The sequence below is a fragment of the Anolis carolinensis genome, chromosome 3 (genome assembly GCF_035594765.1).
Source record: "Anolis carolinensis isolate JA03-04 chromosome 3, rAnoCar3.1.pri, whole genome shotgun sequence".
NCBI lineage: Eukaryota > Metazoa > Chordata > Lepidosauria > Squamata > Dactyloidae > Anolis > Anolis carolinensis.
The window spans coordinates 223,748,122-223,759,975 of NC_085843.1; the positions used below are offsets into that span (position 1 = coordinate 223,748,122).

Below are 11,854 nucleotides of genomic sequence, written 5' to 3' on the forward strand. Positions count from 1 at the left end.
TGGAATACAGACTTTAACATATCTGCTAGCTTAAATAAAGGGTTTAAACTGTATTACTTTAAAATAATTATGTTTTGATATTCTTTTTTACTCAAGGCATATGACTTTGGTAATTATAAAAACATTATTTCCAAAGTTACATGCTTTGTGAACATTATCTGCTTTGAATTGGATTATCTGAGTCTACACTGGCATATAATCCAGTTCAAAGCAGATAATCTGGATTTTATATGGCAGGATAGACAGGGTCTAAGGAACACAACAACACTATTGTTGAGTGAATTTGACTACGTGGCAGCAAAATTACCTCTTTAAGTGAATCAGATCTTCTCTTACCTGTGTACTACACATCAATCAAGAATGAAAAGGAATGTTCATCCTCATATTTTAGTTCCACTGAACTTGATAGAAACCATGAAGGTTAAACATGTACATCATTTTACAATGAAATCTCTTCTGCTCCAGGCAGAAGCCTTAGATCAACTCTCAACTCAGAAGGAAGGGTTCAAGTCACTAGTTTGGACACCAGGAAGAGAAACAATACAAAATTGAAGTCTATATTCAGATATTGTTAGGGTCAATTCCAAGCAAAGCAAGGGTCAGATTTTTGTAAGTCAAAATCCATGCATCAGTTATATTAAGGCTAAATCCATGTTGACAGAGGAAATGTTATAGTGTTGTGCAGTAGCTTACTGAAGAACTACATGTGAAGCTTAGTCAGAGGAGTTCTACAAAAAGGATCAACAACAATCAAACCCAGATAGGAATAAAATCCATAATCAACTAACAGTTGATAACAAAATCAACAAAATATGTTATGAATGCTTTTCAAAGATTCATTGGCTTCTTCATCAGGAAAAGATGTTAAAATCATACAGGAAAAAATGACAATGATGTTAAAGTCACAAGCCTGGATTCAATATGAGATGTTGTCAGTTAAGATGGTATTGAGGGGTTTCAATAGATACAGAGTTCATTGTTCTTATTGACTACCTGAAGATGAAGAGAAACGCAACATAGGTAATAAATTTTCAATTTCATTAACAGAAAAGTAACTTCTCTTAAGATCTAGCTGTCCAGACCTATGCAACTGTTGCTTTCTTAAGCAGAGATTATTGGATTTCGCAAGAACTCTCTATATTGTTCTATTGAAATACAGGTTTTATAGGGTTGTATTTGGATAACTTACTTTGTCTCCTGTGACTGTAGATGTTTCATCAATCAAAAGGCTGAATCTGTTGACTCTAATGGAAATGGTACGGTCATGGTTTTCCTGGAGCTTCTGGCTCACACTCCTTTGATATGAAGATAGCAATGCAGTCACCACACATAGCAAATAAATTCAGGTGAAAAGGCCAAATCTTGTACCATACAGGGTGGTGAGGATTTCCAAAGTCAGAGACAAATAAGTCCTCCAAACCCTTGTGCCCCAAAGATGAGAAGTCTCTGGAATTGTGACAAAATGTTACATTTCAGTGTGGATCTCAAGATTATCTGCAGAACAATAGGAGCTCTCATAAAGCACAACAGATCAATTTTTATGCTTGTAGTTGGTTTTATATATAGGCCTAATGTCGTGTATATAGGTCCCTCCCTACATTTCCCATATAACAGTCATGTGAAGTCCATCTGGCTTGGATTTCCAATGGATTTCCTGGTTTGGGGGACTTGAACTCACATCTCCCCAGACTCAGTCCAACATTCTCCCCATAATAGCACACTGGATGTCACCACACTTGCCAGCACATTCCAAAAACATTCTAGACATTTTATTTAATTTATTTTCTGTCTGGCTTGCCTATATTACCAAAAAGAGAGCTAAAATAAAGAACTACTGGTCAGATGCTATAAAATTTTGTTAAATTTTATTATATTTTGTTTTGTAAGGTGCTCTTTGAGGTCTCAGGAACAATCCTGGTCAAACGATATTAATAATGTAACCAACGTGAACCCAATAGAGCAGCTTATATTATCAATCCATTGTGAAAAATATTAGTGTACTTCTTTGGCATTAGCACACCATAAATAATGATGCACATATAAATGGAACCTGGCTATCTACCTGAATGCAGGGAAATTTTGTCTCAATTTATTTTGATTATGTAAAGCAGAACTGAGACAGCATAAAGTAGTTACATTTGCTGAAATGTCCTTAATACTTTATACCAAGTTGCTTGTATTCTGGAAATGAAGTTAGAAACACTGCATCTTATAATGAAATTTTTGGATTACTGTATTTGCTGCAACTTTTTCAGGGAAAAAAAAATCCTCTTACAAAATATCATGAGACCTCCAAGACTTTCCCAATGGTGAAATGAAAGGACTGACCTTAAGCACCATTGGATCTGAAGGCACTGCATCTGCTAGCTAACTTCCAGTTCAATCTATGGAATCTGAATGGAAAAAACATAACTTTTTGCCCAGAATTTCCATGCCCCACCTTTTATATCATTTACATTTGGCTTACCACTTCTGAGAAGTTAATGAGAATGGTCAAGAATGTAGATTGTGTCTAACAACCTCATTAGGCGGGCTGACAGAATCGTCAAATCTGACGGTGCCTGTCAGGGGCATGGGGAACCCAACTCACTCATTGCTCCATCCCATGGAGGAAGAGTCGGTTGCCTGGCTTCCCCCTGTTGACTTCTATTCAGCATGAGAAATCTCCCGTGTTGCTGCTGTGACAGCATGCACCAGTTTGCCTATACTTTGTGACTGAGCTCCACCAGAAGTTGTCTGTGACGTGGGATGGGAGCCAGATTCCATTGTGAAAGTATAGGTGAGCCAGCATATGCTACCAAAAAATACATCATGTGATGAGGTCATAAGACAACTCAATGTGTCAGTCTAACCCAACAGGAAATGTCTGAGATGTGTGTGAAAGCAGGATTTCCATATACCTGCTCTAATCAAGTTGAACAAAATGACATTTATTCTACAATACTTTTCAGGATGTGTTTGGACTATAATTCTGGTACGTCCCAACCAAGACAGTGAATCATCAGAGATGATGGACATTGTGGCCCAATAAGAGCTAAAGGGAAAGTGTTAGTGAGCTTAGGGTCCCATTTTTCTCCCCAGAGCCAGCCAACTTGAAGTTCTAAAAAGTAATTCATATAAGTAGCTTGGCACCATTTCATCAGAAGAAAATGACACCTGAGCTACGTTAACCTAGTTGCATTTGCATAACCAAGCAACATGTCTTACACTGGCATCTCAAATCCTCCTTTCTCAAGTAGAAGCTGCTTCATTCTGCCAATGATTGGGATGCTGGGAGATAACATTTCTACACACACCTTTCCAATCAGTGTGATAAGCTACAATGAGAAATCATAATAGGGATCCTGCTTCTGACTTTCACAGCCTCATTCATTGAGGGAAGGGGTGGAAATGTCATCCACAAACACCCAAATAGCCAGCACAATGCTTTTCCTTTTGTGCAGTTGATGTCTGGGAAAAAAATAAGTTTATGGCTGTGGCAATAGTGCCAATGATTGTGACTACACAAGGATCACACATATAGAGCAATTATAGATGTGCATATGGATGGTTATGCATTTGTGATTGTGGTTGTGAAATCTTGGCTCTGCCTTTCCTCTCCTTTGCTTTAGTGTCCTCTGTTTAAGTTCCCCAATAGTGTAGATGCCTCCATTTGTATTCATTTTTGGGTGGAGCTTAAAACCCCCCTAGAGGCCAGCCCTAGTTGGTTTAGTCCATTTGCCTGTAGAGAGCTTTCTTGCTAGGCCCTATTTTTTTCTGCAATAGAGCTACAGAGTTTAGAGGCCTGGATATTATCTTAGACCCTGGCAAACCAAACAGGAATCCTTAGCACTAAACTCTTCATATACCATCAGTCCCAGTGGCAACAGAAGCTTGCGGTCAACCCAAGTTTCACAAAGTATAAGGCCAAGTCAATTGTTTTACATCAGAGACAAAAGACTTTCAAGGATCCCAGAGAGATTACTGCGATCAGCAAAATCTCCTTTTGTAATGTATTGTTTTAAGCTATCTTTCAATAGCCCCAGGTGCAATTAACCCTTTATTCATTTTGTTTTCAGTAAACTCATTTTGGTTAACTTTCATCTTGCCTAAAGTGTATGTTAAGGGTCTTGATCTTAATAGAAGGTATACAGATAGCCCCCAAGTAAAGCCAGACACTATCGTTTTCCCAAATGCCCAGACGTGTCATCACAGTGGTAATGAATGTCAGTTCTTGTGAGCATACGCAGAGGCACACTTTATTTTTAAATGCCTACTTCTTAATTTTTTTTTTTTTTTAAAAAAATGAATATCTGGGTGCTATGAGGCTTCTGGGGCTCTCAGATTCCCAGCACTGGGTGAAAACACATGCAGTCTGTAAAGATCACAATTTTCCCATCTCTGGATCGGATAGCATAGCTGTATCACAATAATTTTCTCTCCAGCTTAATATTACACTTCATGAAACGGATGCATGGAATCTGCCCTGCAAAACCTAATAAAATTGCTCAGTCCTTTCATTATGTTCTTCTGTTGTTTTTCCCTCCTTGGGGTTTCACACATCACCGAAGAAGAGCATGTTCTAAAGTAGTTGGCTGTAAACAGACTGCTGGATTAGCCATCTCATACTTTATCAACATTTTTTCCCATGGACAAATCCTAACAAATGAAATACAAATGGATTATATGTAACTGATTGCCAGATTTGGCCACAGTAGGGTAACCAACCAGACACAGAGGAAGAAAGAGTTCTAAGCTGTGAGTAAGAATAAATAAGCTGAAGGCAGATGCTCAAACATCAGGCAGAAAAGTTTCGTTAAAATAACAAACATTTAGACTGAAAAGACAAACATGAGATTGGGCCTTGAAATTGCAAACTAGACCCATATATCTCACAGTAAAGTTCTATTGACGTTGTAGGGCTTATTTCAAGTAAACATGTTTAGAATATTTATACTGAACAACAGGACAAACAGAAAGTGTAAATACTCAAGATCAGTAAGAATTTTGTTTTTGTTTGTTACTGATAGACAAAATTCGGGATGAAAAACTCTTTTCAAACCAGAGTTCAAGATGAAAAAAAGAGATTCAGTCTGGTCAGTCGTGAGGCCAATCGGGGTATGGGGTAGCAGCCTGTGCTTGACAGGGTTACACTCCCCTGAGGATACAAGTCTGCAGTCTGGGGGTCCTCCTGGACTCAGCGATGACACTTGAAGCTGAGGTGTCGGCAGTGGCCAGGAGGACTTTTCCACAGTTAAAACTTGTGTGCCAGCTGCGACCATACCTCAAAAAGCCTGACAGTGGCCCATGCCTTAGTTACATCCAGGATGGATTACTGCAATGCACTCTACATTGCGCTGCCTTTGAAGATGGCTCAGAAACTGCAATTAGTGCAAAGGGAGGCAGCCAGACTGCTAACCGGGACTGCTTATAGGGAGCATACATTGCCTCTATTGAAGCAGCTCCACTGGCTGCCAACAAGTTTCTGGGCCCAATTCAAAGTGTAGTTTATTATCTACAAAGCCCTATATGGTTCAGGTCCAGCCTATCTTTGTGATTGCTTCTCTTTTTATGAACCGGCGCAGACTCTGAGATCCACCAGGGAGGCCCTCTTCTCAGTCCCACCACCTTCAGGAGGAAGAAGGAGGGCCTTCTTGGTGGTGCCCCCCCCCCGATTCTGGAACGCCCTCCCAAGGGAAATTAGGCTGGCCCACACCCTCCAGTGTTTTCAGTCCAACCTAAAAACTTGGCTCTTTAACCAAGCTTTCCAATAGATATAGAGCCCAAAAGGTTCAAATTGTATACCCATTGGTTTTCTCATTAAAAGCACTTTATATGACTGGTTGGTTGTTTATAATTGCCATAACATTTTATTGATGGGTATTTTAGGGTGATTGATTTTACTATGGAATTGTTATATATTGATGAATTATGAATTATGATGAAATATGTTTTCCTTTGATATTGATGTATCTGTATTTATTGCACCGTATGTATTGTTACATTATGAGTGCTTTGTAAGCCAGCCAAAGTCCCTTTTGCAAGATGGTGGCGGGGTAGAAATAAAGTTGTTGTTGTTGTTGTTGTTGTTGTTGTTGTTGTTGTTGTCGTCGTTTTAATGGCTGTGGGGGTTCATCAATCCAGATCCAAATTTTGCATTGACATCTACAAGGGTTTATATATTTATATCATTTTATTTTTTGGGGAGTTCATGCTCTCTATAGTGTAAATGTACAGTAAGAACTCTTTAATTTGCCCAGTGAAATTAGGGGAGAAAGTTGCTGGTATATAGATAATGTACAATATTCAAGAAAACAATGACTAACTTTCAGTAAGTGAGGTACACAAACCAGAGAGCATCTACATAAGTCATAAGGCAAAACAGGGGTCATGTTTGAAACCATGAACCAGACAAAAAACTATTCATATTGATTTGTCTGATACATTTACATTCCCTTTCTGCCATTTTGCTCAAAGAACACTACACACAATTATTTTCTTTACCTCATAATAAACTTGTTAGGTAAGTTAGACTGAAAAATGTATAAATTGTTCAAGTTTGCCCAGTAACCTTATGGTGCAATGGGGGTTTAAACCCTCATCTCTCTAGTCCTAGAGCCAGTGTGGTGTAGTAATATGAGTGTTAGATTTAGGATTCTGGAAGACCAGGATTCAAATCCCAATTCAGCCAAGGAAATCCACTAAGTGACCTTGGGAAAGTCACATTCACTCAGCCTTAGGAGAAGGCAAAGAGCAGCTCACATTGAACAAAACGTGTCAAGAAAATTCTGTGATAGGGTCATTGTCTAGACCGAGTCCTTCTTCCTCTGCGATAGTTAGATTATTCATCTAGTCTGTCTGAAACTCTGACTAGTTGCCACTCTACCTGCTGGGTCACAAATACACCCTTCATCAAATCCTCAAAGCCAACATTTGTTATTGTACAAATTCCTTGCTCTGAATGCCCAGGGCCAGGAGGGACAGCTAAATCCCCCTCTGGGTGACAATCAGATGTTCAAACAAACTTGGATAGTTTGTATATTCATAAGTATTATACTGATCTGAAGGTCCCCTTAGAGGAGCCCTGTGAATATGGAAATTTTGTTTTAAAATTTTGATCAAAGAATCCATGTTCTATAAAAGAAGAAAGTTGCCTTAAAGGGTTGCAATACCACCTCTCTTCCCTCCACCAATGATATTAGATAGTACAAAAGAGAAAACATACAGTGAAACAAGTGTGGCTTTCAGAACTAAGGCTGGAAGAGAGAAAATATTATTTTACAAAAAGAATGACCTGGTACATACTGGGAATGCTTTCTTGAAACATGCGTCAGCTTTCATAACAGTCTCTCTCAACCTGTGACAGAAAACTCTTTTTAGAAACACATATTAATAATACAACTCATGTTGTCTAGAGAACATTCCATAACATAGTGTATGAACTTCTTATAAATTAAGGAGATGGAACATTGCATTATTTGCACAGCATTCATTTTAATAAAGACCAATTTACAGCCAGTACATTAATATACATCACAGGGAGCTGTCTGTACTAGGCCTTAGGCAGCTTAGCACACTGGGACCTGACAGGTGAGTCTTGGCAGGAAGTTAAATTGATGGATGGATGGTAGGGACAAATCCACAGAAACAATTGTAGATTGGGCTCTGAGCTGTAATATTTGTTTCAGTGTGAGACTAGAACAAGGATTCAGGATTCTACCATGCCACCCAATTGGATGGAGAAGCTGCTGATGAGGGGGCAAAAAAGATGTAGATATCTGTAACAACAATATCTGGGGTAAGATTATACTGGAATAATGGCGGCTCTAAATCATACCAGAAATGGCACATCTCAAGTGGATGGGCAGCTTCCAGAGATCCTTGGTTATCTATGTAGAAATCTGGAGGTGTGCATTTGCTCCCTTTAGGATCTCCCAATGCTCCTTGTCCCTCATACATCTCATATTCCTAAATGATCAATTGCATCCTCTACAATTAACAAAGTGCAGCCTTTAGACCACATGAAGATCTTGCAATATCAATTTTCAGTGGCTGAAACCTCTTTGGTGATCCTTCAAAGCCCTGCAACTTTTAAAAATTCAATTGGCAATGTTGGTGTGATTTTTCAACTCAAAATTAGCCAAATTAACTCAAATGTTGGGGCTAATTTCTCTACCCTATCCACTTAGTCTCTCCCTGCCCCAAACCCAAATGCCATCCAGAGTTAACACAAAGTCACTTCCAGCATGTTGAACCATGACAGTGTGACTGCTGATGGAGTTAGCCCTTGCCTGCTTCTGTGCTAGAGAATGTAACTAGGGCAGGTAGTATGTGAATGAATTACTTTTCCCTGTACAAATGTGACAATACATGGCACAAATGGCATCTGGTTAATATCATTGGAAATCAGTTCAAGGAGATGGCAGACTACGGATGTAATTCTTCATTAATTTTGTTTTCAAAAGCAGCATAAAAGGATTTTAAAAGTTTTCAAAGACTATCCACCATTTCAGATTTTTTCCCTTGCAAAACTGACATGTGAAGGGATTTGGGTGTGTGTGCACAAAAACAGCCTTTTCTATATAGGAAACAACATTTTATGCAGAAAATAAATGCTGCAACTTGGGGATGGGGTCCATGCAAGGCCCTGTCAACTTATGGAAACCCCATAAATTTCATAGGATTTTCTTAGGCAATGAATACTCTGATGTGGCTTTACCAGTTCTTTCCTCTGAAATATGAGGGTTGAATGAAAAGTAATGCCTCCACCTTTGTTACTTGGGTTTGGAAGGGAATATTTTAATAAATCAAATGCAGAAATAATCCTTAGAATGTGCTCTTTACCTACCACTATTCACTTTTCCAAATAATCACCAGACAATTGGATACATTTCTGCCAACGATGAACAAGTTTTCTGAAGCCGTCACGGAAGAAATCAACACTCTGTTTCCACAACCAACGTCTCACAGTACCCATCATGCACAGATCTTCCAATAGCCAAGCAAAGCAATAATGTGACCCACATGTTCTTGTGAAATGCCAATTATGCTTGAAATTTCTCTCTGAGTGATACGATGATCGCCCTAAATCAATCTGTCAACCTTTTGTTTGTGAAACTCGGTGGTTGCTGTCACAGGACATCCAACTCTTTGTCACACAAGTCAGATGTTCCCACCTCAACATCTTTAAACTTACTTGCCCAACGACACATAGTACTTACATCAACACAATCACCATAAACAGCTTGCATTCTCTGATGAATCTCCTTTGGTGTGACACCTTCTGCTGTAAAGAATTTAATGACTGCACGTTGCTTAAGTCGCATTGACCGACCGTCTGCTCAGGGTTCCATACTTTGCACTTTAACAACACAACTGTTCAATGCTAAGGCTTCCCACCAAATGGAACTGTAGAGGAGAGTCTTCTAAACAAGCCAGTACCTGCCGCATACCAGTACTGCTATCTGTTGAGAAGTTATGAAGGTGGAGGCATTACTTTTCATTCAACTCTCATATATCCTACAGTTCCTTGTATTTATTGACACTCTCGCATCCACATACATATTGTAGTGTATTCCTGCAAGGTAGGTGGCTGGACTGGATGGCCTTGTAGTCTCTTCCAACTCTATGATTCTACTAAACAAGGTTGACCCTGCTTATCTTTCAAGATCAGGTTCCGTTTGAGTACTATTTACACCTCATCCTGTAGGAAATCTACAGGCTTTGAATATTGTTTTCTGTTGAAAAAGAAAATGACTCAGAATAAGTCCTTGAGTGCATCTATCTTTTTATTGAAATCAGAGCTGCTAGCCATGGATGTACTCAGCTACATGGCAAGACCTACCACTCATTTAAAGTGTTATCCTGGAGGACATTTGTATAATTACCATGGAGTGCTTAAAAGATAAATAAATGGGTCTTAGAGAAAATTCAGGGCTGAACTCTAACTAGAAAAAATGACTATACTGAGGCTGTGATAATTTGGCTATATCATGTGATTATATGGAAATGAGGATAATGTTTGGTAAACTTGAAGGCAGTACAAGTGGATTGATTCAATCAAGGAAGCCCCAACCTTGAGTTGGCAAGACCTGAGTGGGGCAGATGATTGCAGAAGTTCTTGGAGGTCTTTCTTTTGTAGAATGAACATGTCAAAGTTGATTTGATGGCAAATAACAAAAAGAAAAAAGGACTGCTATAGAGTGTGATTACTAATTCTAGTTTGCTTTGAGAATGATATGTTGCAAAATTTGGCAACCGTTGCACATAACATGGCACTTAAATAAAGCAGCAGTATAAATGTTCGTGCAGCTAGAGAAGAAGGCAGACAAAAAAGGGTTAGTTTTTACCATATAACTGACACTCATCTGATCACCTAACATCGCTCCCATTCTCAAAGCCAATGTGAAATAACTCCAGCCCTTCAAGATGGTCACACCAAGCTGAAATGGGGCTTCTTTTAAAGTGATTAACAATGACACATTTAAAATGATAGTGTAAATTAATTTCTGAATTACACCATTAGTACATAATTAATTTCTCTGCTCTGTGAAATAAAGATATCACTGACGAGTGCCCACTGTCTAAATCTATAATAGAGAAAGAATGTTGAACTGAAGACTCCATTAATGTATAAATTGATTTTTCCATTTAGGTTCTGGTGAAGGATTCTTCCCCCAACCCCCACCCCCCAATGCCTCCCACCTTCTCTGGAAAACATTTATTTTTCAAGTGTGGTAGGGAATAGGATGAGCTGCTTCATTTATACTTCCCTTGGTAATCAAAAGATCATGAATGCTCATTTCAACCAAATAATGTCATTATAAAGCCTGTTAACGCTGGAGTTGCCTTGGAAACATAAAAATAGTGATGCCTCGGTCATTTTGGCTTCTTTGGATAAGCACAATATTAAGATTGTAAATGTTGCAATGCCAGTAGTGCGGTAGCATTTCTTTATATATGTATTTATGCATGGTCCTTTCTTTTTGTTAAGAAATGACACTTAAAGTAGAAGTTGGATAGGCATTTATGCTCATCTCAAATCACGTGGATCATTTGTACTATAAGTACCTCTGAACACTTGGAAATATGTGCTCTTTCTTTCTCCCTGACATGACCTATTCCTTCTTTAAATTAGAATGGCAGAAATGACCTTGAAGAAGGACATTCAACACTTAAGATTTGTAGAACAGAATTATAGAAGGTTATTCTACAGTTAGGGTCTCCAAGGTAGAATGAACTGATGTAATTTACGAATTAATCAAAATATATACCTTATGCATTCATAAAGGGTATTCTTTTATGTATGAAGATAGGAAGAGTTTGATATCTACAAAGAAACTTGGTATCACCCGTCTTTTCCACACCATACATTCAACTTCGTTTAATTATATATATTGTCAACTTTATATCCTGATTTTGCTTTCTAATATACATAAACTGCATTTTCCCCATTTTGCTCAATGAAGCATGTATGATTCCCTTTTTTACCCTGATGTCCTCACAACAAATCATCAAAATAGGTCAAGCTAAAATAAAAGGTCTAGTCACAGGTCACTCAGAAAATTTCATGGCTCATTTGATAGTTCCAAATTCTGGTAACAGAGATAGTTCCAAATTCAGCCACAGAGAAAGCCCTTGCCTGTGTTCTTATAAAATGTAGCAATAATAATAATAATAATAATAATAATAATAATAATAAGAAGAAGAAGAAGAAGAAGAAGAAGAAGTTTATTTGTATCCCGCCTTCATCTCCCCCGAAGGGGACTCGGGGTGGCTCACAGAAATATCAGATACAAAAACAATTACAATATACAATACATCAACAAACAATAACATGCACCAGTAGTAGCATTTACACATTAACCAGAAAATT

General features: G+C 38.4%; 1 long non-coding RNA gene across 1 annotated transcript; it reads right to left on the bottom strand.

Moving 5' to 3' along the window:
* Window positions 1–318: 318 nt before the first annotated feature.
* Window positions 319–2,753, bottom strand: LOC134298095 (uncharacterized). Its single transcript, XR_010005069.1, has 4 exons — window positions 2,591–2,753; window positions 2,329–2,393; window positions 1,190–1,446; window positions 319–993 (listed from the first exon to the last, which is right to left on the bottom strand). It is a non-coding gene; the product is annotated as an uncharacterized LOC134298095 (long non-coding RNA).
* Between the last annotated feature and the right edge of the window lie 9,101 nt (window positions 2,754–11,854).